The 27,877-nt window shown below is 36.5% G+C and overlaps 1 long non-coding RNA gene across 1 annotated transcript; it reads right to left on the bottom strand.

Annotated features, from left to right (window-relative positions):
• Positions 1 to 718: 718 nt before the first annotated feature.
• Positions 719 to 27,362, bottom strand: LOC141577641 (uncharacterized). The gene is made up of 7 exons (XR_012506873.1): positions 26,916 to 27,362; positions 24,436 to 24,516; positions 21,602 to 21,652; positions 11,982 to 12,051; positions 6,446 to 6,637; positions 1,358 to 1,477; positions 719 to 868 (listed from the first exon to the last, which is right to left on the bottom strand). It is a non-coding gene; the product is annotated as an uncharacterized LOC141577641 (long non-coding RNA).
• Between the last annotated feature and the right edge of the window lie 515 nt (positions 27,363 to 27,877).

The following is a 27,877-nucleotide window of genomic DNA, read 5'->3' as shown; positions in this document are numbered from 1 at the left end:
AGAAAACACCACAGTCACCACCTAGAGATGACTGCTGTTTGGGTATAAACTTCCCTCAAATTTTATACATATATATATGTGTGTGTGTGTGTATATATATATGATTATATAATAAAATTGAAATTATAATAAATAAATATTTAATTTTTACCCCATTATTTTAAGGGCTATTAATATTTAACAATGTGAATGTATCTTAATTTATTCAACAGTTTCTCAATGAATATTCACTTAAATTATTTTCACAATTTTGCTCATAAGTAGCACTGAAATGAACATCAGTAGATCTGCACACGTGCCTGATTATTTCCTTGACTTAAATCCCTAAGAGGAATTCTCTGTACTCTTTTTGTAACACCTGTATAAATCTAAAATTCTTTCAAAATAAGAAGTTAAAAATACTGTGTCAAATTCCATGTATGTATGTATACACACACACACACACACAATTAGGTGTTTTCTTGCACTTTTCTAATCATTTCTTCCAGTGGATGTACTTAATTTCCTTCAGTAGCACATCTGAAAGAATCAAATTAGTGATGCTGTGTTTGGCTCATAGGAAATATTCAGAAATACTTGAAGAATGATGAGTGAAAGAATATATGAATGAAAGGCTTCTCTTAGCATGGTCAAGAGTTCAAGAGTTCATACCATCTTGTGTTTCTTCTCTCTCTCTACCACCCTCCACATTTACCTCCATTTTGACACATACCTCTTGTTTTCACATGGATAGCACATATAAGATCAATAACTTGAGGGATGTTTTCCCTCTGCTTGCAGCCGAATCCCCTGCATAGCTCCCCTAGTGGAAAATTGGTGACTCAAAATTACTGCTACTGAAGTCATCCATTGAAGCTGTTTGACTCCTCTGTTGGGACAAAACCTGGTGTCATTATGTTAGAAATTCTTTGTTCTGCATAGAGTTTCTATCTGAGAATTTCTCATGTTCATTTTATATTAAAGAGGCTTTTTAATAGAACCTCTAACCTACTCTACCAGAAGAAAAATACGTTATTATCACAACCTCTATGATACCTTTACAAGCTCTTTGGGACTCTAACATGTGAGTAGCCTGCAAAACACTCAGAATTCTTTTTTGACAGTGTCAGATGAGAAAACTAAGCAGTGGCTCTAGAAGCCAAAGGACAAGCCTCATACTTTCAGAACAGGTCTCATTGGCCCTTGAATTGAAGCCCTTGAACTCAGAAATAATTCATTTTTTGTCCTTGTTACTCTGAATCTGATCTGTGGAACCTGCAGCCATCATGTAACTATCTTTCCTTCTTTCCTTTCTCTTGTTGTTAAAGGACTGTTTACATTTTCACTGAAAGAAGTAGAATGAAAAGTGACTCCTTACCCTGGAAAAGAATAGGCTATATACGTATTTCTCTTCCTCTTCTTGCCTTTTTAGATGAGAATCAGGGTGTCAGATGCTCTACAAGCCAGACATAAGTTATTGACTTGTATTTAATTCCTCCTGTGAAAAAAAATGTTCTTGCAGGATCAAAACAACTTCTTTCAGGCAGCAGAAGAAATTTGTATATGAATCTAACAGTTAGATGAATTAAAATGCAGAGATCCCGAGGAATAAAGAACCCTCACAGAGATATGTTGTGATACATTTAAAGAGATTTTTCTCCCTGAATTATATATATTTTTTAAAGATTATACTTTCTTGTTAAATATGAGCATCTGTTCTTCCCCCCAAGAATGAAGAAAAGAGCAAGGTGTTGCCCTCTCCCCAGTGAGGTTGCTAGTCCTGGAGTGATACGGTGTAAGAAACCTGATTAGGACACACTATTTTTATTTACTGATATGTCACCTCTTTTAAGGGCAGATCGCTTGACTAAGAAGAAATTCTGAGCTCTAGTCCCAACTGATCAGTAATTCACTGGATATGACTTCTGAAATTTCATTTAAATTCCTTCAGCCTTGATTTTCAAATGTTGAAGTCAGCATAAAAAATCTTTAAGGTTTACTTCTCTTATTTTGATGTGATGGTATATTGAGTAAAGAACTATTTTCGTTCCTGCCCAGAATTCATCCATTCTTCTTCTGATCCCCATATCCAGTTTTCCACTGGAGACACACCCCTCATTTTACTTTCACCACTTTCTGCTAGGGTCGTTCACTCCACCCCTTGCATCAGGGGTAGACATCTATTTGAGCAGCATATTCTCTGATTTACACGGATTGTTCAGTGATGATAGATACAAGATGTAGCCAGAGTAAATGAGAACAAGGAGGGGTTTGCTGGGAATTCTGAGCAAGATTTCCTTGCCTTTTCTATGGGACTTGAGGCTGAGAATTTGTAAAATCAATGGTGATCTTTAGACCATGGTGGGGTGAGACTGGAGTCTCCAGGGCTACTGCATGAAACCAGACAGTGAATCCAGCAAAGTAGAGGGAGAGACTCAAGGTACACAAAGTAACTCGCTGTGTAACTACTCGAGTGGCTCTATCCAGTCATGCCAGAAGAGAGACTGCTTTGCAAAATCTCAGTTACATCAGCCAACAAATGATTTTGTAAGCTGAAGCCAGAGTATCTGTTCGGATGTTTTCAGATGCAAGAAAAAATATACAGTAATGCAAATGGCTTAAATAATAGATCTAATCTACTGGCTCACATAGCTAAAAAGTACAAAGGAAGGGAGAGCTTTAGCTTTGCTTCACTTAGGTAGTCAGTGATGCCATCAAGACCCATTTCTTCTTGATTTCTCTTACCAATTTACAAAATAACTGCTCCATATAAAGACTGGCTTTGTCACAGTGGTAATGGCCAGTTATATTCTGATTTACATGTTTCCTTATCTAAGGGAAGAGTGATCCTACTTTCTAGTAAGTTTGTCAGAAAAGCATTTCTTTTTGATAAAATGTCACCTTTATGTCCTATTGACCAAATTGTGTGCAATGCTCATTCTTACACATCCCCTGTGGCCAGAGGCATGCCAAGACTGAGGGATTTAGAAAAAGATTTCCTGAAGCAGTAACTGTGGCCTTGTGGTTTAAACAAAACTGAGCTCACCTACCCAGGTGTTGGAGTGAATCAGTCTGTCCTCATTATGTGGGGGATAACTCATGAAGGAGAGATGAAAAAGAGATTCTGGGGAGACAACCACAGTGTCTGCTACAGCCAGGTGGGTACGAGTCTTCTGTTGCTTGCAGTTTCCAGAACACCTATTTGAAAGCTGTCGGGCAAATCTGGTAGAGAAACTGGGAACTTGCTCTTGCTCTATTTTATTTTTCCCTTTCCTGTGACACATAGCTTCTGGGAATCCAGATAATCTAGATGAGACAAAGTGGGAAGATTGCATACAGAAGGAAGCTTTCTGGAAAGTGGAATGGAAGCCAAATAGGACAGGAAGAGTTCCTGGAATCCAAAAGCTGAGGTCCATCCTTGGATCTACTTTGTCTTTTACACAGCCAGAATCGTCTAATAGCTCTTGGAAGCTTTGTCAGTGTTTCAAGGAGTCTCAAATCCTAGTAAGACTTGAAAGTAAACTCTTTAATAGAGATGTTAGCATTTGCCTTCAAACACAAATCATCTTCTGTGACACTGCTTTTGTGATGCAGAGTGTCCATAAGGAAACATGTCCCAGTTAACCTGAATCCCTGGCCTGAGTAGGCTGGAACAAGGATCCTTTATCCAGCCAACAGGAATCTGAACTAAGGGACAAAGATGCTCTTGTTCTTAGAAACTAAAATATAAAGATATCAAGTCAAGAGGCAGCAGGGCTGAAGTCGTGGTAGAGCAGAAATTACAAACTGCATGGACTAAACTTATCTACAGAGAAAAGAAAAGACACACACAAAAGGTAAGGAGAATAGATCTTGTGGTACTGGAAGGAGAAAGATGGAAAAAGGGGCCTGCCCAATGACTTTCTTCTTCCCAAGAAATACAGTTGTGCTGAGAATCCCTAAATTCTCCAAGGAACTCCACCCTTACTCTACATGTTTGCTAAAACTCTTAAGCAAAATTGGATGATTTTTTTTCTTTTAATAATGAATAATCTTGGTCTAGATAAGCCTCCTGATGACGAACGCAAAAAGTAAATTTATAGAAGATTGATTCCTCCTGTGACAGTGCTTGTACAACCCTCAAGGGATAAATAACACTAACAGAATCATACAGGCCTTGGCTGGGAGAAAGTCATAAAGGCATGCAGAACACAAACACTAGCATTTACTTTGCCTGTAACATTTCATGTGATCTTACTTAATCCTGGTAGCAATCACATGACATATTATTAACCATATTTTCTTAGTTTCTCACAGACAAGAAACTAAGACTCAAAGACGCTCAAGAACTTTGCACAGAGGAGAGTAGTGGTAAGGATTTCCTCCAGAACATGGAAAGAAAACGACTCTATGTCTATTTCTTTCTCTGCCTTCTATAATAATGACTAGAAATCTCCCTATCTATGTATCTTTGTCAAACTAGATACACTGTGTGATCTTATTATTCATACAGGTAGTATACAGCACTGCAGGTGTAGGAAATAGCAAGTGTGTGATAGTGGGTATTTTGAGAAAACTACGTAAAATTCTATTTCCAGAATGGAGGGTTCAAAATAAGGAGTGGTTATAGATGGAGCCAGAAATGTAGGGAGGGGCTCAGTTCTTGGATTTCCTTCTGTGAGATTCTCATGTGCCTAGATTCCCCTGTAAGTGATAAAACTCACTCAAGAATTTATCGAAAGAAGAAATCACCCTTAAAAGAGTGAGTGTGTTTTTGTTGGAGCTACAAAAACCACATAAAACATGATCACACACATATATGGGAAGAGAGACAGACAAACAGACTGCCCTGGAATTTTAAGACAAGACAAAGGTAAAATAATGCCAGACTATCTCTATCCACTGTCCTGTACTTTGATACACACAGACATTGGGGTATAAGCCTATACCTGTGTGATAACACTGCGGTCTTCACAAGTGAACCCATGCCCTTTTTTTCCTAGATAAATATTTTATATAATTCCAATGTATTTCCTAGCAAGTTTACAAAGTAAGATTGCTTAGAGAACAAGGGTCCACTTGATGAGCACATATGAAAATGTCTTGCTCCCAAGACCCAGGTAACCTGGGCATTCAATCCCCATCTAGTCTGCAAGCTGATTCCTTGGACTCTGCCTCTCTAGACACTTGCCAGTGTATAGATGGATGGTGTTAATTTCAGATGGGAAAATCTGTTAATGCCGTCCTGGACTCTGCAAACAAGGTCAGACATTTGTAAGAGCTGTAGCCCTCCAGGAAAACATGTGCCTGTTTATTTTGTCTTGTGTATTCTTTTGTATTCTGTCCAGAGATTTCTTCTAAAAAATTTATATGTATCAGGGAATATGATAAATATTCCCATGTCTAAATTTTCTATGATTCTCAGCAACTGAAAAAGCAGAGGGCTTCCTTGATTTGATTAGAGAGCAGGCTGCCATCAGGCTAGAAAGTGTCAGCTTCTGGACTAGAGCTGAAATCAATGTACTTTCAGGACGATTGGTCAGAGTGGCATTTTAGGTTTTTTAAGAAGCTCTCATTCCAATAAAAATTGTGAAATGGATGGCACATCTTTGAACACCTCCAAATTCTTTACACTCCGTCCTGCCCTGTGATGCTTCTCTCCCCCTCATGTTTTTATCTTCTTGTGTAACTGAAGGTTGCCTGACCTACCATCATCTTACGAAGATCAATCGATATTTCTTAAGTAGAAATTAGGCACAAAACAGTTCTAGTTACTGTAGGAAAATAAGGTCACTGCCCTTAAGAGCTTTTAATTTAGATGAGGAGACAAGACAAGACATTTACAAAAAAAAAAAAGAAAGAAAGAAAGAAAGAAAAAAAGGTGTAATAACAACAGAAGGTACAAAGCTCCAGTTGGGTAGCTGCTTGGTAGTTTGGTTTCTGCTCACAGTTTTTAAGACATCGAGTAGGAGATGCCAAAGTAGAGCAGTCAAAATGTATAGCCAGCATTGTCTGCCGTAATCCCACTGTCACCCACATGGAAACTGATGGAGAGAAGATTCAGAAGTTTACTCCCAGGCATTGAGCTTGGATGACAGAGTCAATTATTGCATTCTTCACAGAGTTGGGAAGTAAACGAGAGAGAGATTTTTGTAGGAAAATGAATCTCTAGAAGCACCGCTCAGATGACATTTCTCACTCGCCTACTCTAGAAAGGCCCACGACTTCCTGATGGCTGCTTATTGAGTTTGGTAGAGCAAAACTACCACCACAGCAGCCATCATGCTAGGGAGTGGGGACACAAGATTTAATAAATCATACTCTCTGCCCTGGAACGCAGCATAAGTAGAAGAAAGCCGAGAGGTAGAAGAAAGCCGAGAGGTGGAAGAATTCCTTGCGGAAAAGAATATGATGGATCAAGGAAAGGTGACTTTTCATGAAGCAAACACATCAGCCTTCAGGAGCAGCATCAGTGGAGAAAACTTACCAAAATGAGAGCAGTTGCAGGTATGCAGGCTTCTGTGGCTCTTCGCGTGCTATGATAGCACACAAAAGTCTGGGTATTTGACTCCTAGGGAGGGACCCTGGTCATTGGTCTGGGGGGCTTCTAAGCTCCATGACTGGGGAAGTGCCAGCCTTCCCATGGCACTGAGGCAGGAGAGAAGAGGGCGGGGCACAGCTGTTGAAGGAATGACACAGCAGTTGAGGACAGGACAAACTGGTTAGAACCAGGATGGCAGAAGGTTTGACTTCCAGTAGACCTTGAGCTTATGTGCTCACCTTAATACATTAGCATGCTAAATGACACATCCATAGGTGCCATGGCAGTTCCCAGGCTGATGGTAAAAGGCCAAAAAGTAGGCAGGACCCCAATTCCTAGAAATCCCTGCCCCTTCCCCCGAAACAACTGAAGTAATCCCCTACTTGTTAGCATATGAAATTACACGGCCCATAAAAACTAACCATCCCCATGCCTCAGGGCTGCTCTCCCTTCTGAGTGAGACAGACCACATTCTGTCTGTGGAGTGTGTATCTCCCTGAATAAATTTGCTTTCACTTTACTATGCCTCACACTTAAATTCTTTCCTGGGTGAGGTAAGAACCTATTCTCAGGTAACAGCAGGATCAAGGACTGAGATCCAACGACAGTGTGATATGGTGGAACCTTGGCTCCAAGCTTTGTCAGTATCTAAGTGCTCACTGACTGAGATAACACCCTCCTCTAGGGTGATCAGGACAAGGAGGGCGGAGCTTTGAGAATACAGCTGTCGGTTGAGATCTGTTCCATCACCCCAGTACTCATGCTTGTGGAAGTTTTAGTCCCTCCACTGGTATGATCAGGGACTGGGGTTCAAGCCACTGAGCATGTAATGTGGTTGCAGCTCTTCACCCTGGCAGGACCATTGCTCTGAATTGACATTGCCGCCGCCTGCCAGGATTGATTGCCTTTAAGCATTCAGTGTAGCCAGTGTCTTTGAAGCCTTGTAGCAGCCAGTCTAGAAAGAATCAGTCTTGTAAAAGTTAACCCTAACCTTCAAATGTTAAAAGAACAGAAATCTGATTTGGAAAATGCTAAATTTAGGAGGTAAGAGAAGGCAGAACCACCCAAGGAGACAGAAAGATTATCCGGAGAAATATAAGATGAATGAGATTGTTCAGGGCCACAGAGGCAAAGAGAGAGAGATGAATTTCAAGTAAAAAGGTATATTTAAAATGCTAAATATTACTGAACTTATTGGGAGAATGAAAATATAACAAAAGATGTAGGATTTAAAAAGAGAGGGTGATAATTAGCATCTATATTTCACTAGAATTATGCCATCAGAAATCAGAGAAAAGTTGTTAAGAAATGAGGAAGTGATAAGAAAAGAAGGAGTGGAAGAAAGCAGAGGCATGATAGGACAATAGCTTGAGATAAGAAGAGACTGCAGCAAAGGCTTTTCTGTTCTAACCCAGAGACACTCAAGCACGTGTGAAAGGAGTGTCTGAGGATGGAGGAAGGTTAAGGCGGTTAGACAGAATCAGTGTTCTCTGCCAAATGGCTTCTAGTTCTATGTATGAGTTACTGTACGTTGAAATTAAAGAGTATCCATGAGGACTTATATCAGGTAATTGTTTTCATTTGATTAAGGCTAATTTTATGACTCTGTCCTCTGACTCTTGGGAATATCGCTAATGGTGGCCTTTGAGTCATCCAGCCAAGCTAAGAGAGTCATATTCAGGCTCAGCCATTTTTCTGTCACACTTCACATTTCAACTTCATTCTGCTTGCTCCTCTTCTTCCCTTTCAGACAATTCAGTCTCCACAAAACGGTATCCACGTACATCTTTCCTTTCTTCTCCAAGCCTCAGTCACAACAACTGTGGCCAAAGTCAGTGGTGGGCAAAATGGATAGGAAATTCTCTCTTCCTAGGAAATCGTCTCTCTAACTTCTGTTAGCTACAAAGGAAAGAACCAGCAAAAAGTGAATTGACACTTTTTTGGTTTTTACTTTCTAGTGGCTCAGCACAATACAAATGTAATTTTACATTTGTAACACTTTTTGAAGAGTAATATGCAGGTACCAAATGAGGAAAAAGGTACGGAGAGTTTAAGAACACTTTCAAAATCAGAAGAAAGGTAAATGACGATAGCAGCACTAAACAACCAGATGTTTCTGCTCTTTTTTAGTTTTCTAAACTTTTCTGTGGATAGAATGTAGTTGAAAATGGTTCATTTCCAAGATGCAAAACCATCACGTCCCAGAGTTTGTGCATTCTAGCTTGGCTGGGGGTTTTTTTCCAATCTAGATACTTCTATTTTGAGACTTGGTGTCCTTCTTCAAGATATGTCTAGGCAGTGTGACAACAATAGCCCAGATAGCTGAATGCCAGCGTCAGTCAAAATAATAGCCTGGCATCATGTAGAGACTTTAACCAGTTGAATGACTAGTTTTTCTTCCCTTCACTTTTCAGCTTATCATTCAAACACACACACCCACTCCAACAGATCATTTCACACATTATTAAATTGCATCCTGTTAAGCAGAAAGCGTTAAGGGTGTTTCCTGTTTCCTGATTCAATCCCTGGTTACATCATTAGAAAGGTTCTCAGCACGTGCTTAGGCCATGGGTCTTCATTAGTTTGTATCTGGGACTCAGGTAACGTTAACTAGAGCCAGTAATAATTATATTTGGAAAACAAGCGTATGGTCGAATTCACACCATCATTTTTTCCCCTCAAGATTGAGATGCTGAGTTTTTAAAATACATGACCATTCATCCTGTGTTAGTCCTCCTTGCCAATTTGAAGGTCACAGGCTCCTAGCATGCTAAAGCTGGAACTCGTGAATACAGATGGGACATCCTTTCAGTGGTAGAGATGGAGCTTGCTGGGACCAGATGGGCCTGTATTCATTGTAAAACACATGACAGGGAAGATCATCCACTCTTTGCCCCTCATTCTATTGCTCTAAAGAGCTTTTCCCTATTAACATTAAAGTAAGTACTAAAAATAAAAAGAAGTGTTGTTCCATAGAGTCCATTTAAGGCTTTTTTTTTTTAAAGGAAATGTTTATATTACAAGGAGAATCATGATCTGAAAAATTCAATTCCAACATCTGTTCTCTTCAAATGATTACTATGTCCCACCAACTCTACCTCAAAGAAAATCTTTCCAGTTGCCGTGCCAATATAGGCCCTCAACACTTCCTACATGGACTAAAATTATTGCAACAGTTCACTCCCGATTCCCTCAGTCTTCCTCTGTACATGCTTGTCAGCATGTGCCCTTGAGGTTGGCACCATGCCTGAGAAGGCAGACCTCTTTCTTGGGCTCACATTTAATCACATGACTAAAATGCTCATTTTCATTTTTTGCAACTGACAGTTTTCCCATTAATTCTTTAGAAATCAGCTCAAATATTGGGAAGAGAATATTGAAAGATTTTATCTTTGAAGGCATATTAAGAACTCCATTTTAGCATGTGACCCCAGAAAATATTTTTTCTCTATTTTCTCTTGTGATTTTGTTAACTACTCAGATAATATAGCTATAAACTACTAACTGACTCTAGAGAAAATATTTCTAATACTTGTACCCTTACCAAGTGATTACACACATGCATCTCTGCTTCAGACACATGGACTGCCACGCTCTCTGATGCGCCATGTTCTACAGTGCACCTCGCCATGACTGTGGTATCTTCCTTCCTCTTGTCCACTCAGGGAAACTACTCTAGGGTTTATTGTCTGACAGCCCGGGCAGACTCAGTTACTCCTTATCTTAGGTACTTACAGACATCATTCATGCCACAAATATTAAAAGAAAAAAAAAATCCCCCTTAATTTTTAAATTTAAATTTGTTACTCTCTTCTTCGACCTAGGCTTTGGACAGTTCTCTTCTGACTTTCATATACTGTGTTAGGAACACCGTTGTCTCATAAAAAAAATACTTGCATTAAGTAAATCTATAAACCATTATTATTATATTATTGTATAAACTTACAGCAGTTCAAATATCTTCGTGTCATAAGCACTGAACAAAAATTTAAAACATAGCAACAGAGTGTTTTTAAAATTTAAAATTTAGACTTAAAAAAGTGTAAAAGATGGCATATGTGGCAATATAAAGGATTTGGACGCATCTTTACCAGGAAGGCCAAAAAGAACATAGAAAGTGAGCACAAATGATACAGTTAAATCTACTGAGGGTAGTGAGGAAATTCTTATCAAAGATAGCAGAAGTTCTTGTTCTAAATTTGCATATATGTGTGTTGTATGTGTGTGTGTATATATACACATACACATATGTGCATGCACACATATGCACGCACACACACTTAGTACAGACATCCTTCACTGTCTTTTAGTCTTTGGTGTCCACACATGACTCCAATATCATGTTGTCCAAATGCAGGGAGACAGAACTATATGACAGTTGAATGTTTGGATTTTGAAGTCACACTGGCAATGTTCAGATTTGGCTCTGCCATTTTTGTATATAAGTTTTCTGCTCTAGTTTCCTTATCTGTAAAATGGTAATAGCAATAATAACCACACCAGAGTATATTGCTTGGATTAAGTTAAATAATACATAACCATTATAGCCATTCTTGAAAATGAACAGGATTGAGGGACTCATACTATCTGATTTCAATACTTACTATAAAGCTACAAGATGACATTCACATAATGATAGACATCAAAATCAATGGAACAAAATGGACTGGTCAGAAATAGACTCACACTTATACCATCAAATGACTTTTGACAAAGGTGACAAGGCAATACAATGGGAATGTATATTAATTTTAATTAATGGTGCTGAATACCTTAATATCTATAAGGAAAACAATGAACCTTGACCCATGCCACATACCATCCACAAAAAATTACCTGAAATTGATCATAGACCTAAATAAAAGAGATAGAACTATTACAGACCTAGAGAAGAAAGCATAGAAGAAAATCCTTATGATGCTGAATTAGGAAAAAAAAATTTAAAGGATACAAAAAGTACAAAATATAAGAGAAAAATAATAAAGTAGTATTCATCTAAATTAAAGCCCTTTGAAAAAATACAGTTAAAAAATGAAAAGGCAAGTCACAGACTTGGAGAAAATGTGTATACAACATACATCTAACCAATGGATCTGCATCTAGAATGTATAAAGGACTCTTGTAATATTAAAAAGATAACCAAAGAATTAAAGAAAACAGGCAAAAGATGAACACATTTTTCACAAAGAAATATGAATGGCAAATAGGATATAAACATGTGTTAATCACTACTTTTCACCAGAGAAATGCAAATTAAACCATAGTGAAAACATTACACACCTATTAGAATGGCTTAATTTTAAAATACCAAGAGTTGGTATAGGTGTGGAATGACTGAAATTCTCATGCATTGCTGGTAGGAGTGCAAAATGAGACCAGCTATTTCAGTTTTGTATACAGCTGACCATTGAAAAACAAGAGGGTTAGAGGTGCCCACCCTCTGCATAGTCAGTGTATAAGTTATAGTCAGCCCTCTGTATACCTGTTTCCTCTGTATCCGTGCAACTGCAGCCGTGGATTCAATCAGGGATAGTCTAGTGCTGTAGTATTTACTATTTGAAAAAAAAAAAACAACACCTATTAGTGGATCCACTTAGCTCAAACCCATTTTGTTCAATGGTCAACTGTATATATTTGACTCCTGTGTACTTTTCATTTTTCTCTGTCCTTACCTGAACATCAGTTTCGTAAGGGCAGATATTATGATCTTGTTCATTCACGTTTCCCCATCTCCCAGAATGCTGCTTTGTAAGCCCTACCCTGGGGACCAAGTGAAAAATGTGTTATCTATTCAAACTCAATTTCTTGAGTTGAGTGAGAGATATGCTTTCTCTCTTTTCTTTCAGCCTGTTCCTTCTTTTTATTGGTTGTAGTACAGATCTGACATCTTACCTTGTCTTTTCTTTTCACTTCCACCATGAAATTTATTCTTGTTTCAAAGTGCAGATCTGATGTCTTGAGCTGAACCAGCTACTTAGAACCATGAGGTAGAACTCATTGGTAAGGATGATGAAGCAATTAAATTGAAAGAGACCAGGTACCTGGTCTCCAAAGCCAACACACCATGATTCACTGTGAGACCAGAAAAAAACTTACATCTTGTTCAAACCACTGTTATTTTGGGGTTTCAGGTACAACTGAATTAGCCTTTATGGATGGAAATGTTATATAAACATACCTTATTTGGAGTGATATGTCATATTCAATTTCCTGGGTTTTTTTTTCCTCTGGGATATTTTGATACTCTCTCATGGTCACATTTAATTTCATAGCTTAAGTTACAAGAAGTTCAGCAATACTTACGTAGTATAGAGATATATTTTTGGCCAATAAATTTTTTTAAAGATTTATTTTGCCAGCATTAAAAGTCAAGAATTATACATAAAATCTGGCACTTTGGAATCCAAATTCATCACAATAAATGTTAGAGCTGAGTGTAGGTGGAGCAGATGTTCCACAGTTTGTCATAATCTTCACACCTTCCTATTAATCTTTATTAATCATGATAGCTGGTCTGTTTCACTCGTTTACATTATTTGCCTGATCTCTGAAGGCATTTGAATTTATAACCACCAATCTAGGACAGAAGTGTATTGTATGTATTATGGAAAACTCCACATACAGGATGCTCCCATATGTTCTTTCTTATATTCAACCAAAATTTTGAGCTACTACCCTTCTAAATAATGGAAAAGTGATGGTTACCAGGACTGCCAAACCTTACATTTCAGAAGGAGAAAGTAGACAATAGGCAAGTCAACAGATAGTTGTTGTAGATGTAACTAGATACTGTCTGATACTTCTAAGTGTTATGAAGAGAATGAAAGAAGCAAGAGAGTGATTGGTGTTAGGGAGCCGTGTGCTGTAGATTAGATTATCGGCATAACCTCTCTGAACAGAGGCCGTTTGAACTGGGACCAGAATGATAGCCAGGAGTCAGCTGTTCAGGATCCATGGAAGATTATTTCAGGCAGAGGGAAAGGCAAGAGTAAGTAACCTGCAGTAAAAATGATCTTGAAATGTTTGAGAAGCAGAAAGATGACTGTGATGGCTGTAGTATAGTCGGGGGAGAGTGATATCAGAACAAGCTAGAGAAGTAGATGAGGTTCTTGTTGTCCAAGGCTTTGGACGCCTTAGAATCCCAATTTTCCTGGGGTTATAGAAGTGTCAAAAGGAAATCTTCCTTTTCCTCTATTTTCATGAAATTTCAGTTTCTGAAAAAAAAAGAAAGAGCCAGAGAGAGGCTGTTGGCTTGTGATAATGGATCTTCAGTAATCTCACAGGACTGGTCAATTATCTGAGGTTTAACTAATGGAGGGAAATAGCAGTCATCAAGCGTTAACCATATGGGCAGCGGACTGATAGGTGTACGTATGCTTCTGTTCAGTCTTCTAGTCTTCCATGTTGTTTTCTTCCAGAGATGCTGAAAGTCATTCAGTGTATGTGCCTCAGGAAGTAGATAGGTTGATACTTATCTCTTAATTATGCACCCCAAGCAAACTGACTGGAAACTGAAAGTCACAGTAACAAATATGTCACCGATGTGTCAACAGCTTTGAGAGAAGAACTGAGCAGTCAGTCATTGTCACACAACCAGAAACACACACACATTCAGAAACACAGGATACATGTTTTCTTTTAAAACTAAAGTTCACTTATATTGGTTGAAGAGCTCCTTTCTTAAATTGCAATTTTAAACTAATAAGTGTTAGCATTTTTCCAACAAATCAGTAAACTGATCTTGATTTTTGCCTTAGAAAAAAAAAAGTGAGTTAAAAAAATTAAATCTTGACATGTACCTCCTGTAGGGAGCCTACGTATAGGAGAACAGCCATTCTTGATTAAGGAAACACCATGTCACAAACAATCAGAGCTGAGCCCTTTGAAACATTCCCTCACATGCCAGCAGAATATAAAACCACCATCAGATTTTCTGCATTCTGCATAATGTGCTGGTAATTAACCTTATAAACTTATTTTCTGAGCAATTCTCATAGTTGATAAATGCAGTAAAGGGCAAAATCCAACAAGGTTATTGAATAACAATCAGTGCATCCAGAATGAAGAATAACCCACGTTCTTCTGAAATAAGATATGAATAGACTTTACTCTTGTAATTAATGTTGCTGCATTTTGCTTGAAGATGGGATATTTTTCATTTAAAGCCCATGTGTTAATTTTCCTTCATAGATAAGCCAAAAACTTTGACTCCTTTCATCAGACCTTTGGCATCTCCTTCTGTTTCAGTTTTGGGTCTTTGCCAATGCACAGCTCTTCTGTATCTGGACTTCCATGCTGGGTTTGGGGCATAGACATTCACCAGAAACACTCATTTTGTTTGCAGTCATACTGAGATTAAAAGAAGTTACATAAAAAAACAAATGCTTCTCCTACGAATGGCACATATGCCAAATATTCATCTGAAAGGCAAAGAACCCTAAAAGCCTTAATTAATGAAAGTTAAAGTTAAGAACTATTCTAGGAGAATGGTGGTTGAGATCAAGCAGTACCAAGCATTGATATTTTGGAACAGTCTTGCCAGGTCATGGTGATTTTGCATCTCCAAATAATTCTGGACCATTAATTAGGGGACCTGTGTTCTAGTCCAGCTCTGCATCTGGTCTGTGTTAAGAGTTTAAGAATCTCATTTAACTTCTAAGAAACTTAAATTCTTTATCTGCACAAAATGGATACTGGTTTTAAAAAATCCTGTGGTCCTTTCCAAAACTAAAATTCGTATGAATTCGGGAAGATACAGTTGTATTCTTTTTTTGTTTTAGAAATATAAGGTAAATAACATATTTGCTAAGGAGCCAAGTAGTGTGTGGGAGGGGTGAGTGTGTTTGAGTATTTTTACCTCAGTTTCTAGCCTTATCTGTGGCTCAGTGCCTTGCCATCATCCACATGTTAAAGAGATTAATGTGGATTACAAGATTATATAGAATCCTATCATATCTACGCTCCAGAGTCATCTCCTTCCTCCTGCTGTAAATCTGCATCTTGGATTCTAGGATACTGAACTATGTGTGGTTTCTTGAATGTGCAATTCTGTTTTCCTCGGTTGTCGATACCCTTTTTCACCACAGCTGTTTACCTAAAAAATTTCTGTTTATAATCGAAAGCCCAGTTCAAGCAAGAACTCTTCTGCTGTCAGTCACTCTCTCCTCTGTACTAGCCCTTTGACTCATCCTGCTGCTCTTTATTTATCACAGTGATCATATGTGATTTTCCATGAAATAAGACTCATGTTATTTACATTACCTAACGCTATGCTTTTTACATAAATAAGGAAATGCTCAGTAAGTATGAATGAAATTTAAATCCTTGAACTTTGTGATTTTTTAATTAACATAATTTAAATGTGCTAATTTTGTTCTAACTTAAACTCATTTGAGAGTATCTCTAGGATTTGTGTTATTAGTTTAGTAATTTCAAACAGCCAATACTATTTGACTGTTAAGTATCAGCTATTAGAATCAAAATTACAACACTAGTAAGTGCATTTTATACTATAACAGGAAGAGAAAGCATCATATATTTCCTCAGTAATCTCATAATATGAATAAATATCCAAAATTCTTAATCCATAGCCAAAAATTTACAAAGATGATCAAACTTTATAATGGGACAATTAAAACAAATTTTCTAAGCTTCTCTTACAAATGTCACATCAGTAGTTTTAGATTCCATCATTTATGGATTTTCAGTATTGGCTCATGACTCATATGCCCAGTGAAATTTCTAGGCTTTTTTTTTTTTTTAATCACATAGTCACTAAGTATTCTCAAAAAAACCAAATATATACTTACTAAATAAGGAACTATTTCAAAAATTATGGATATTGTACTGTGACTTTTAAAATTTTGCTTACTTTTATATATTTAATTTTTACTTATTTGTGTGTTTTCCTATAGTTAAACTACGAGCAGGATCAAGTCATACCCTCTTATGACTATAGGCATAATTTCAGAGAAAATGAAAAGAATCGACGGTATTGGGAGAGTTACAAATATTTGTTTCCTCTCTTTTGTACTACAGGTAAACAAAGTAGAATTGCTCACTCTTTCCTTTGTGACTCTACTGAATACTGTACATTTTTCTATTTTTATGCTTTAATTCATGATTCTGTTTATATGTTTCATGTATCTGCCTTCCTTCTAAAGAAAGATTGTAGGAAATAATTGTCTCTTTATTGCTACTAGCCAGCACAGGGCTAGGTATATAGGAGATAGATAATAAGTGAAGAGATAAATGTATGGATGGACAGACATATGGATGGTTTAGTGTATGATTGAATGACTCATGACAGAAATGAATGACTGCTGACATGACCAAGGCACAGGAGTCATTTAAGGGGTGGCTGACTAGCTGGTAATGTATATAGCATATCAGAGTTTCTGTGTTCACAATACTTCAGGTTTCATTTTTAGTTTTTCAATCTTTCTTGATGGTCTCAGACTAGCCAAGCTCATAAAAGCTAATGCAAAACTGAATGCTAATTTAATAACTTACAAAAAGGAATATAACTGCTAAGCAGACAAGATTTATAGTTTCCTTGACCAACTTATGTTCTTTGCAGGAAATCACATGGGAAGCCAAAATATAAAGACAAGCTTGCTTACTACATATAAAGAATTAGTACAAAGGGCATAAGGCAAATGATTATAGTGTCAAATGATGTCATGCCAAGGAACACATCAGAGTTGACACTGTTATTCTGATCAACTCACTTTCCAATTCTCAGTTTGCACCAAATGTCATGGCAGCATTCATTTTCTTTAATATGTTGCTCAGAAATGTAGGGTTTTTTGGGTCTAAAAATAGCATGTCATCACAAGAAACACTGAAAAATATGATTACTTATCTGAATGTTAGGAAAACAACTAAAAATCTGCACACCCAAGATAGAATTTATCTTCAAAATGTCAAAAGAAAGGCTCAATTTAATTGGTGGAGGAGACTATCAGTACAGTCAATTATCTGATATACATTGATCTCATCAGTACTTTGGGAGGAAGTCTATAACAATAAGTAGGATAAGCAATAGCTAATTTTTATTTTCCAGACTCATAAAAGATATAATGAAAATTATATTTCAGGAAATAATCGAAAATGTTATCTTTAAAACCTTATTTAGAATTGTTCTGGCAATATGGCAGCTTTGATGTTACGGAAAACTGTACTGAACTATAGTCAGTTTACAATGTTGTGCTAATTTCTGGTGTACAGCATAGTGGTTCATATGTATATATGTATGTAGGCCATTACAAGGTATTGAATATAGTTCCCTATGCTATACAGTAGATATACAGTAGGACCTTGTTTATCTATTTTATATATAGTTAGTGTCTGCAAATCCTGAACTCCCTACCCACTTCCTCCTCTGGTAACCGTAAGTTTGTTTTCTATGTCTGTAAGTCTGTCTCTGTTTCGTAAATAAGTTCATTTTCGCCTTTTCGTCCTTAGATTCCATATATAAGTGATATCATATTGTAGTTTTCTTTCTCTTTCTGGCTTACTTCACATAGTATGATGATATCCACGTCCATCCAAGTTGCTGCAAATGCATTATTTTATTATTTTTATGGCTGAGTAGTATTCCACTGAATACATGTACTAGAACTTCTTTATCCAGTCATCTGTCAGTGGACATTTAGGTTGTTTCCATGTCTTGGCTGTTGTAAATAGTGCTGCTATGAACATTGGGGTGCATGTATCTTTTTGAATTAGAGTTTTCTCGAGATATATGCCCAAGAGTGGGATTGCTGGATCATAGGGTAAGTCTGTATTCAGTGAAAAACTGTACTATTAACATGAAGAAATGCTGAATACATCTTTACAAACTCTTTTGAATGCATAAAAGATCTCTTAACAGGGTAAAGTAAAATCCAAAGCAAAAATGAAAAAAGTTGAAACCAAAGAGATAAACAAGAAATGAAGCCAAAGACTTCAAATATGTGAATATGTTATCAGGTATGCTACAAAATAAACATTTCTAATTTTCCTTAATTAAAAAATGTGGTTATTATTTCTGATTTTATTTTAAATTAAACTTAAAATCCATTAGGCTAGACTTGGGTTCTCTGTATGTTTCAGAAGCCCTATTATCTAATTCAAAGATTTAAATTATCTGCTTAGCCTCTTCTAGGTGTTTAAATTCCATTTAAATGTCTCTCTGTTTTTATGACAATTAAATAACTCATTAATTCATAAATAGGATAATAAAACATTGTTACAAATGATACTAAAGGATATTTTTATAATATAGAAGCATGTTCTTGATAAATAATTTAGTGAAATAAATCATATGCTGCTTGATCTTATAAAAATGTTTAACTTATATAATGAAAAAAGACAGAAATTTTACCTATTTTAGTAATAAGAGGAGAATATAATATATAAATACAAATAATATAGCATAATTTGTAACAAATATTCCAATTATTTTTGGCTTATATAAATTTTCTAATTTTATATAATGAAAATATATTGCTAACATAATTAACTATTGAAAAGGTTAGAGGAAATAGGAGAGAGCCACCTTTTCTTTCTCTAATAAACTGTGAAACATCTATTTTTATTTAATTACTTTCTGTTTCTTGTCAGTAATGACATATTGAAAATCAAAACAACAGATTTTCAAAGAACTGCAAATTAAATACAATACTATTATTATGAATGATGAATAAACTGAATGGATCAATTTTTCTTTTCCATTTGATATCAAATGAAGAAATTCGAGTATCATAAAACCTAATCTATCTTTTGTTTCTATGGATTTTGAAAAATAATTATAATTCTGTGTGATCGGTTAAATTATTTTAATGGCATAGATATATATGGCAATTTTAATTTACTTTTAAAAATACATTTTCATGTTTCCAAAGGCTGGACACCACATTTCTATTTTTCTGCCTTCTTACACATTTTATACATACTAACACATGGGGTGATTTTTACCTACACAATATACATTACGTTGATGTGAGTAGCTCTCTGAGTTCAGACCTAAATTTCCCTCACCTTTCATTATTTGTATATATAATATATGCATATTCAATAAAGCAAAGCAATTTTAACCATACGAACATTTACTGTCTCCCTAGCTCTATCCTCCTGGCCTTTTCTTTCTTTCTTCACTATAAAACCCTCATACTCATTGCAAGTCATCAATATTATTGAACACTCTTGGAAACAACCAAGAAGCTCGTATTCATTATATGTACAATTTGGTTATTGGAATTCACGTATATTTATATTAGTGTATGATTAAACTGAATCACTTCTTAGCATAGTAAGAAATATGTATTTGATCTCTGTCTCTGGTTCCTGGCACAGAAGTCCTAAAACCCTTGGAATTTCCTGAGTGACAGGGGTAAGAGGATCATCTTTTGTTATTCATGATAAGACCCTTTCAGGCACACCTGAGTTTGTGCTAAGGAGGTGACTCTTGGAGGCTGGGGACTGGTTGCCAGAGGAAGTAACCCAGTGATTAGAGAGTTAGAACTTTCAGCCCTACTCCCTGACCACTGGGGAAGGGGGAAGGGCTGGGTATTAAGTTAATCACCAATGGCCAATGAGCTAAACAATCATGCCTATTTGATGGAACCTGTATACAAACCCTAAACAGGGAGCTCAGAGACTATCAGGCTTGGTGAATCGGTCTAGGTGCTAGGAAGATGGCATCCCCAGAGAGGGCACAGAAGCACCACATCCCTTCCCACATACCTTGTCCTATCCTGCATGTCTTCTATGTGGCTGTTCTGAGTCATATCCTTTATAATAAATTAGTAATAGTGAGTAAGGTGACTTTCTGAGTTCTGTGAGCCATTCCAGCAAATTATTGAATCTTAGAAGGGGGTTGTGGTAACCCCTGCTATATAAACAGTTGGTCAGAATTATAGGAGGCTCAGATTTGAGATTAGCATCTGAAGTGGGGACAGTCTTGTGAGACTGAGCCCCTACCCCTTACCCTGTGGGGTCTGTGCTAACTTTGGGTAGCGTCAGAAGTGTGAGTACAGAAACAGCTTTCCCTTTTTACCTCTCGTAGCTGGAAAGAAAGAACAGTTCTAATATATAGTTCTCAAAATTTCACCTACCCTTTTATACTAATTTGATTTATGCTGGATTTGAGTTTTTTTGATTTGTTCATAGCTTGGGCATTTCACTGTCCAAAGAGCTGAACTACAAGTTCCTGTTACATGCTTGACCAATTCTTCATTCGATGACAGGGAAGGTAAGATGCCTTAAACAAAACCTTGAAATAACTGATATCCTATAAAAGTCTTTTATTCTACTTCTACCCCACTAGGTAAGTACCAGAACCAAGAAAAGAGGAACTATCAGTATATTTTCTCGAATAAACGAAACTACATAATAGTTTCAATAGTATACAAATAATATTTGGGATTTAATAGCATCTTATGGTTTGAACTTTTATGGACTTTCTCCCAGCATAAACCAGCAGATATTTTTCTTCATAATGTTCAAATGTGCTTTTTTGTTAAAAAAAAAAAAAATTTACTCTGAACACTGACTGTGATATTACAGAAAATATGTTGGTAGCATTTATGTTATTTGAACTATTTTAGTTCTAATAAATAAATCTATATAATCTGTCACTCTTCCTATATAAAACCTGAAAAAATTTTTTTTCTCTGGTTTGAAAAGCTAGCAGCCTTATGTCTTATTTATACAATATTGACAGAGGTCATTCCCTTCCTGGAACCATGAGCATCTATAAATTACAGTAAGCACAGGGTGTGCGATGAGTTATGCTGGTGATGTTTAATAAGAAACTGAGAAGATTTCCCTGAGAAAGTCAGGTTGAGCATTTACAGTAAACAAAAAATAAAACAAAACCCCCCACTTCCTTAAAGCTACAAATGTGGTTAACTATATTTTCTCTTGATTTCTCACTTTCACTGTTTTATTTTATTGCATTTTGTATTTTGTAGTCAAATGTTGAATTGCAAGATCCTAGTCATGACAAAATTTTCAGTACCTTCTCTTTTCCTTTAAGAGTTTTTATAAATATAAGCAGTCAAGAAAGATCAGAATTTTACAGTCTCATTTTGAATCCCTTCTAAACCGTATACTTACAGTGTTGTTTTGGTCAAATTTCTTAGTATTTCTTAATCCAAGTTTCCTCATCTGCAAAATAAAGTTTACAGTCACTTGAAGAAGGGTAAAAAAGATAGTGTTGAGAAAATATCAGACACAGTGTAAATGCCCACTATGACTCAAACGCTTAATTGACTTCCCTCTAGATTGATTTATTTCAGGTTAATTAGGTTCTGTTGAGGACACTAGAAATACTGATTTCTGCATTATTAATTATATGAATCAGTTGTCTATTCATTTCTGCACTGGAGAGTCTTATTCCCCCAGAAGCCCACCTCTCCCTGCCTGACTTACTTGAACCAATCTTTTAGTTCACCCAGAGTGTACATTTTGCCCTTTAAATGGTGAAGTCTGCAAGGCTAGCAACTGTGTCTTCCCTTCTTCACTACTGCTGCTCTGAGGTTCATCAACTGTGTCTGACACTAGAGCTGACACTCTAAACAATTTTTATTTAATGAAATTACTAAATGGTTTGTGGTTACTTCCCAAAGCCATTCTCTGTTTCGCAGGCTCTGTCTCTTCCTCATTCACTCTCTCCTCCCTCACCCCCAATCTTCCCCATTCAGATTAGGCGTTCTTCATGAGCACATGCCTGGTCTCTGCTATTTTATCATCTTAAAGCAGCAATTGAACTTTTTTGGTTTTGCTCTTTTGAGCCCATTTGCAGTATTGAGCACATGGTAAACTTTCAAAACAGAGCTGTGGAGTGAATGGAAAATTAAAGACTAATTCACTTGTTACTAGGATTTTGGAATTCAAACACGCTTAGGCACTGAAAACCATGTAACAAACTTGGCAATAACTAAGATAGGAGGAACGATTGTTCTTGCTATTCACCCATCTGTCCATCCATCCACCCACCAGGAAGCAGTTACTGTGACTCTGTTCATGACCTTAGCACTGGGCTTTGGAAGATAGAAATGAAATACATGAACTACATGTGAAGTAGTTCCTTACCTCAAGCTGTTCACAGTTCAAAGAGATATAAGTAATATCGCATCTAGAACTTTGAGGAGTGAAGATCATTCTTAAGTAAGTAATAAGGTGTCACTTCAGATTTGTACGTCAGCCCCTGGGTTTCACTGTAATGAAATGCTCCTGATGGTAGTTATTTGAAATGATAACAGAACTGTCTATGAACTAAGATTAGTTTTAGCACCAGTGAGAGTTCCAGTACTCACTGCTTATAAAAAGATAACATGAATAATATAACTAAGTGAATGTGATTTGAGATAAATAATTTACTAAATGTACTATATTAATAAATAACTGCTACCCACTTGCTTCAGAGATGTCATCCCTCAGAAGTGTGCCAGGTCAGTTCTGACTCCAACCCCAAATGTCACTCTGCTGTCAGAATATGACAGTCACCAGTGTTAGATGTTCCTTCCAAGAGCAAATTATTTCCAGCAATAAAAGCCCATCTGTTTATCTAATTTGTGGATGTGCTCTGCCTACATTATCATTTGCCCAACTAGCCATGAATAATCTCTCTCATGTGACAGAACATTATAGGCACCACGTGCCACCCCATTTCTCTGCATGGCCATCAGAAAAGGCCAATATCTCCGGTTTGGACAGTGAACTAGCTTTTGTAACTGGCAAACAATTCACTCTACAAATTAGGTGCCAACTCATTTTGAAATACTATGCTAGGTAACCAGGGGACTTTTAAAGGTGAAAGATATAGTCAGAACCTTATGAAGAATGCAGTTTTCTGGGAATTAACAAATCTACTGTAGTACATTTATTCATCCAATTTATTTTTTTGAAAGATGCTATCTTTTAAAGAAAATACATGAAATTAAAGGTTGGGGGTTAAAAAAAAAAATAACATGTTAATCTTTCTAGTAATACGACCCTAAGGAGTAAGTCCCATGGGAATTAAAAAAAAAATTCTAAATGTAGGAACGATTTATGTTCATTATATGTAATAGTAAAAAATCAGAAATATATTAAATGATCAATAACAGTGACACATCCACACAGTGAAACCTTTTTCAATGCATGTCTTTAAAGGCTGCAGTATCACAGAAAAATGTTATGCTTATAGATTTAACAAAAGGAGGTGATTATATATATATCCAAAAAACTTCAAAAATATAACCAATGGGAATGGAGATTGAAAAAATACACATTGTCTTTAAGGGGTAGGTCCCTAGATCTGTGATTTTTTTTTCCTATGTTCTCCAAACTCTCTAAAGTGTTTTGTGTAATGGCAAATCAAAATATTATGCCTGATATGAATTTAGGCTTGTTCTGTCTACACTGAATTTTCTGTAACCTGACCAAATGTTTCCACATTAGCAGAAATGTATGGAAACAAAATGATCAAAATGATTAGAGATAGACTTTGCTCTCAGGGATACCTCAAGTGAAAAACAGTATCATAAAGAACTTTATATTTTACTGCACATCTTCAGAAATACATCACTTTTTTTTCACACAATCTTCCTGGACAATAGATCTTATTATTATTTTACAGTAGGAAATTCTGACTCAGAGTTTAAACGACTTGCCCCAAGCCAAAGATTTAGTAAATGTCAGAACTGAGCCTCAAATCCCCACTTTATAACTCTGGGTTCAAGATGTTTTTTCTGCACATATTGTGTCTCACGACAAGAACAGCCTCTGACTTCACTTATATGTTGGGCTAAGTTACTTGGAAAAATAAAATATTTTTTAAATTAGCTTGTAAGCATGCTGTTCACCCTCAGTTATGTGCGAACAATTTGCTTTGCCTTTAAATAAAAAACCTTTACCTGTTTTATTTAAAGTAATGCATCTAATCTTTAACATAAACTAAAATATACCTGGGGTGGATATTTCCAGGTTTCAGATGGCTCCTGTCTTCCCTTCCAAGTTTACAGCTCTTAATGCTTTTTTCTGTTACCCTACAAAAAATAACACAAATGTGAGAAGGAGGCTAAAAGATGAAAGTAGAGTGGGTGTTTTCATGACTGACAAAGTCCAGTCTTATTTAAGGCGTATGTGATAACCACATCCACTCACCTGTGACTCAAAAGAGAAGTGATCTTCCAGTAAATTCATTTAAGGCATTCATTTTAGAAGCTGCCCGTTACTTCTGTATCTATATCATCTTATGCTTGTACCACAGAGAACACAAACAACCAATCAATTTTACATGATCTAAACAGATAACCTTAATGAAGGGTAGTTGCACATGGACCAGTAAGCAGCTTATTTTCTAACTGATTTTCCAGACTAAAGACTTAGATGTCACATGTAGCTAGAGAAATAAGAAATTGCAGCATTAATAAGATCACTTGTTCAAGTTTCACAAAATGTTCATGATCTTGAGTATGAGAGAAGAAATGGTCCAAAAGTGGCTGACACAGCTGTGTGGTTATGGTCCCCATCCAGTGTGTGTCTTCCAGGCCATGGTCAAGCCCTCTTTTGGTCTTTGGCCAACACATTCTCCAGTATCTCCTCATCATTCTTCTTGTCCTCTATTTTCCTGCCCTCCTTCTACTCAGCAGAGCGGGAATTGAAGCAATCCAGGTATCAGCTTTCTCACACGACCACCCACTTGTTTATACAGTTTCTCTTCATAGTGCTTTTCTCTATTTGCAGAAGATGCAGTCCCCCTCCTATTCAAAGGGAATCAATCTACCCCTTTCTTCCCAGTGCCCCTGGCTCTACTTCCTAGGTCTTGCTTTAGAGATTCTCTCTCTCTCCGTCTCTCTCAAATTTATAAACATCCTATAAAATTGTCCCTCCCTGAACCTAAGTCCTCCAGGAACCAAATCTCCCTCTTGTGCTCTTCATCTAAACTTGTCCAAAAACGGTCTATTCTCCTTGTCACCACTTTCTCACTTTATATTCACTACCTAATCCACTGAATTCCAGCTTCTGCCCCATTATCTCTCATTAAATTCAAAGAACTATCTCTCATTAAAATCAAAGAACTATCAAATTTTCAAATCCAGTGGGCATTTCTGAGTCTTTATCATACTCAGTCTTGCTAGTAAATTTGCCTTTTTAATTATTTTTTCTATTTAAAATGTCATCTATCCTTCCTTCTGTGATATCATACCCTCCTTGCTTTCATCACACACTTTAGGGTATTATTTCTTAGAGTGTGAATATCTTTATCTCCTTCTAATACAATAGATGGGAGAGATACTGTTTGGGAAGGATGACACAGGGAACGCATGAATTGGAAGAGACTCTTCTTATGCAGAAAATTGAAACAGGAGGATAAAGAAGAAGAAAAAAATGTTACTTAAATAAAAAAAATAATGGGAATAATAACTATCATCTACAAAGTTACAATTACATCTCGGTTTTGTGCTAAACCTTGTATATGTTGCATCTAACCCTTTAAAATTCTTTGAAATTTAGATGACATAATTCATATTTTATGGATGAAAAAATGGTAGTTTATGAAACAAAAATGGCTTCTTAAAGCCTCATAACTATTAAGTGACAGTGGCACTACCAATATTAGAATAATATTGAGCAATCTTCCTGGACTTCAAAAATCAAATTCAAAACAAATGAAATGTTTAAGAAAACTAAAGTTAGAGTATTCTATTTTTACTGTAATGTGAAAAATCCCTATTCTCCAAAGATCAAATTAATCTTCTTTTTTTTGTTTGTTTTCAAAAAAAATTAATTCTGATTTTTTTAAATGTAATTTTTCTGGAAAACACATGAATCTGCTGTTTGGTTCTTGCCACTTCAAAGGAGTCTTCAGCTCTATCTTAAAAGCCAAATTTGTTTTAGAGAGAGACCTCTGAGATGCTGCTTAGGATGTATCTGTCTGGTGCGTGTGTAAGTGTGTGTGTGGTGGTTGCCAGACCCTGACTCCCACAACGGGAAGAAATAGTACAAAAATAGAATCTGTGGTTCTCAAGCGCTCACTGCACTGTCATTCAGGCACTGTTGATCATTCAGGCACTGTTGATCTGCCTGTGCAGGGGAGACCTCTCTTCCTCTCTATCTTTGTCTGTCACCCACCTGTCTGACCAGCCTTGTCTCACACTTAAATGTTGCCTAATAACCTGTTATTTAATTCATTTTAACTGTAATAAATTTTGACCCTAAGCCCAAAAGAAAACATTCTTTTCTAGGTTTAAGTTTATTTCCAGGAAGAGAGTACCTTTGCATACCATACCATTACTTGTGAATACAATTAGACATGTCTAGAAAAGTGTATTGTGCAAGCTACTGCATTCATAATTGCCTAATTGTGCATGTATCCAATTATCAGCTTGATTGGCCACTTACTCCATCAACAGCCAAAGTGGTTAGTTGCTTGTACAATTACCTGCATGCTTCATTCAGAATGCTCAGTTGTTCCTTCATTCATGTTTCAAGAAACTGTGGCTTCCAGTGAGTAAGCAGAACAAACTGCTAGAAACAGGTCAATAATAAGAATATAAAAAGAAATCTGGAATTAATTGGTTTTGATCATAATATGATTAACTTGTTCTTATAATTTGTATTATACCAATAATATTCATTGTATGACAGATTTCCCTAGATCGATCTTCCCCACATAAACTCAAGGATTAGTGAAGGAAGTTCACAAATACAAAAATAGATTTTTATTGACAACTAATGATAAGTATGTAAATTGTGGTATGTTTTCAGAAACCTTAATGGACCAGGGTAGAAGATAGCCTAGGATACACAACAGACTAAAGAAAGTTGAAGATGCAAATAGCTAAAACTAGACTTAATCCCTGTATGGGGAGAGCTGTGAGGAGGACCGACACAATGGAGGGAAGAATTTTATATGTGCAGTGGAAGAATAGTTGGAGTGCTGTTTTTTTAACTGGACTAATCACACATAACATACAATTTACCATTTTAACTATTACTGTTGTCAAGTACCTTCACATTGTTGTGCAACCACTATGACCATCCATCTCCAAAACTTTTTCATCTTCCCGAACCAATACTTGGTACCCATTAAACATTAATTTCCCATCCCCTGGTAACCACTCATTTACTTTCTGTCTCTATGAATTTGACTACTCCAGGTACCTCATATAACTGGAAGCAGCAGTATCTGTCCTTCTTTGACTGATTTATTTTATGTCATACATTATCTTCAAGGTTAATCTGTGTAGAATGTGTCAGACATTTCTTAATAATATTCCATCGTATGTGTATACAACATTTTGTGTATCCATCATCTGATGATGGACACTTGGATTGCTTCTCTTGTTTGACTATTGTGAATAGTGCTGCTGTGAACATGAGTGTATAAATATCTGTTTGAGC

This window comes from Camelus bactrianus, chromosome 5 (assembly GCF_048773025.1).
Source record: "Camelus bactrianus isolate YW-2024 breed Bactrian camel chromosome 5, ASM4877302v1, whole genome shotgun sequence".
Classification (NCBI taxonomy): Eukaryota; Metazoa; Chordata; class Mammalia; order Artiodactyla; family Camelidae; genus Camelus; species Camelus bactrianus.
Note: the sequence above shows the minus strand (reverse complement) of the source record. Positions and strands in the feature narration are given on the sequence as shown.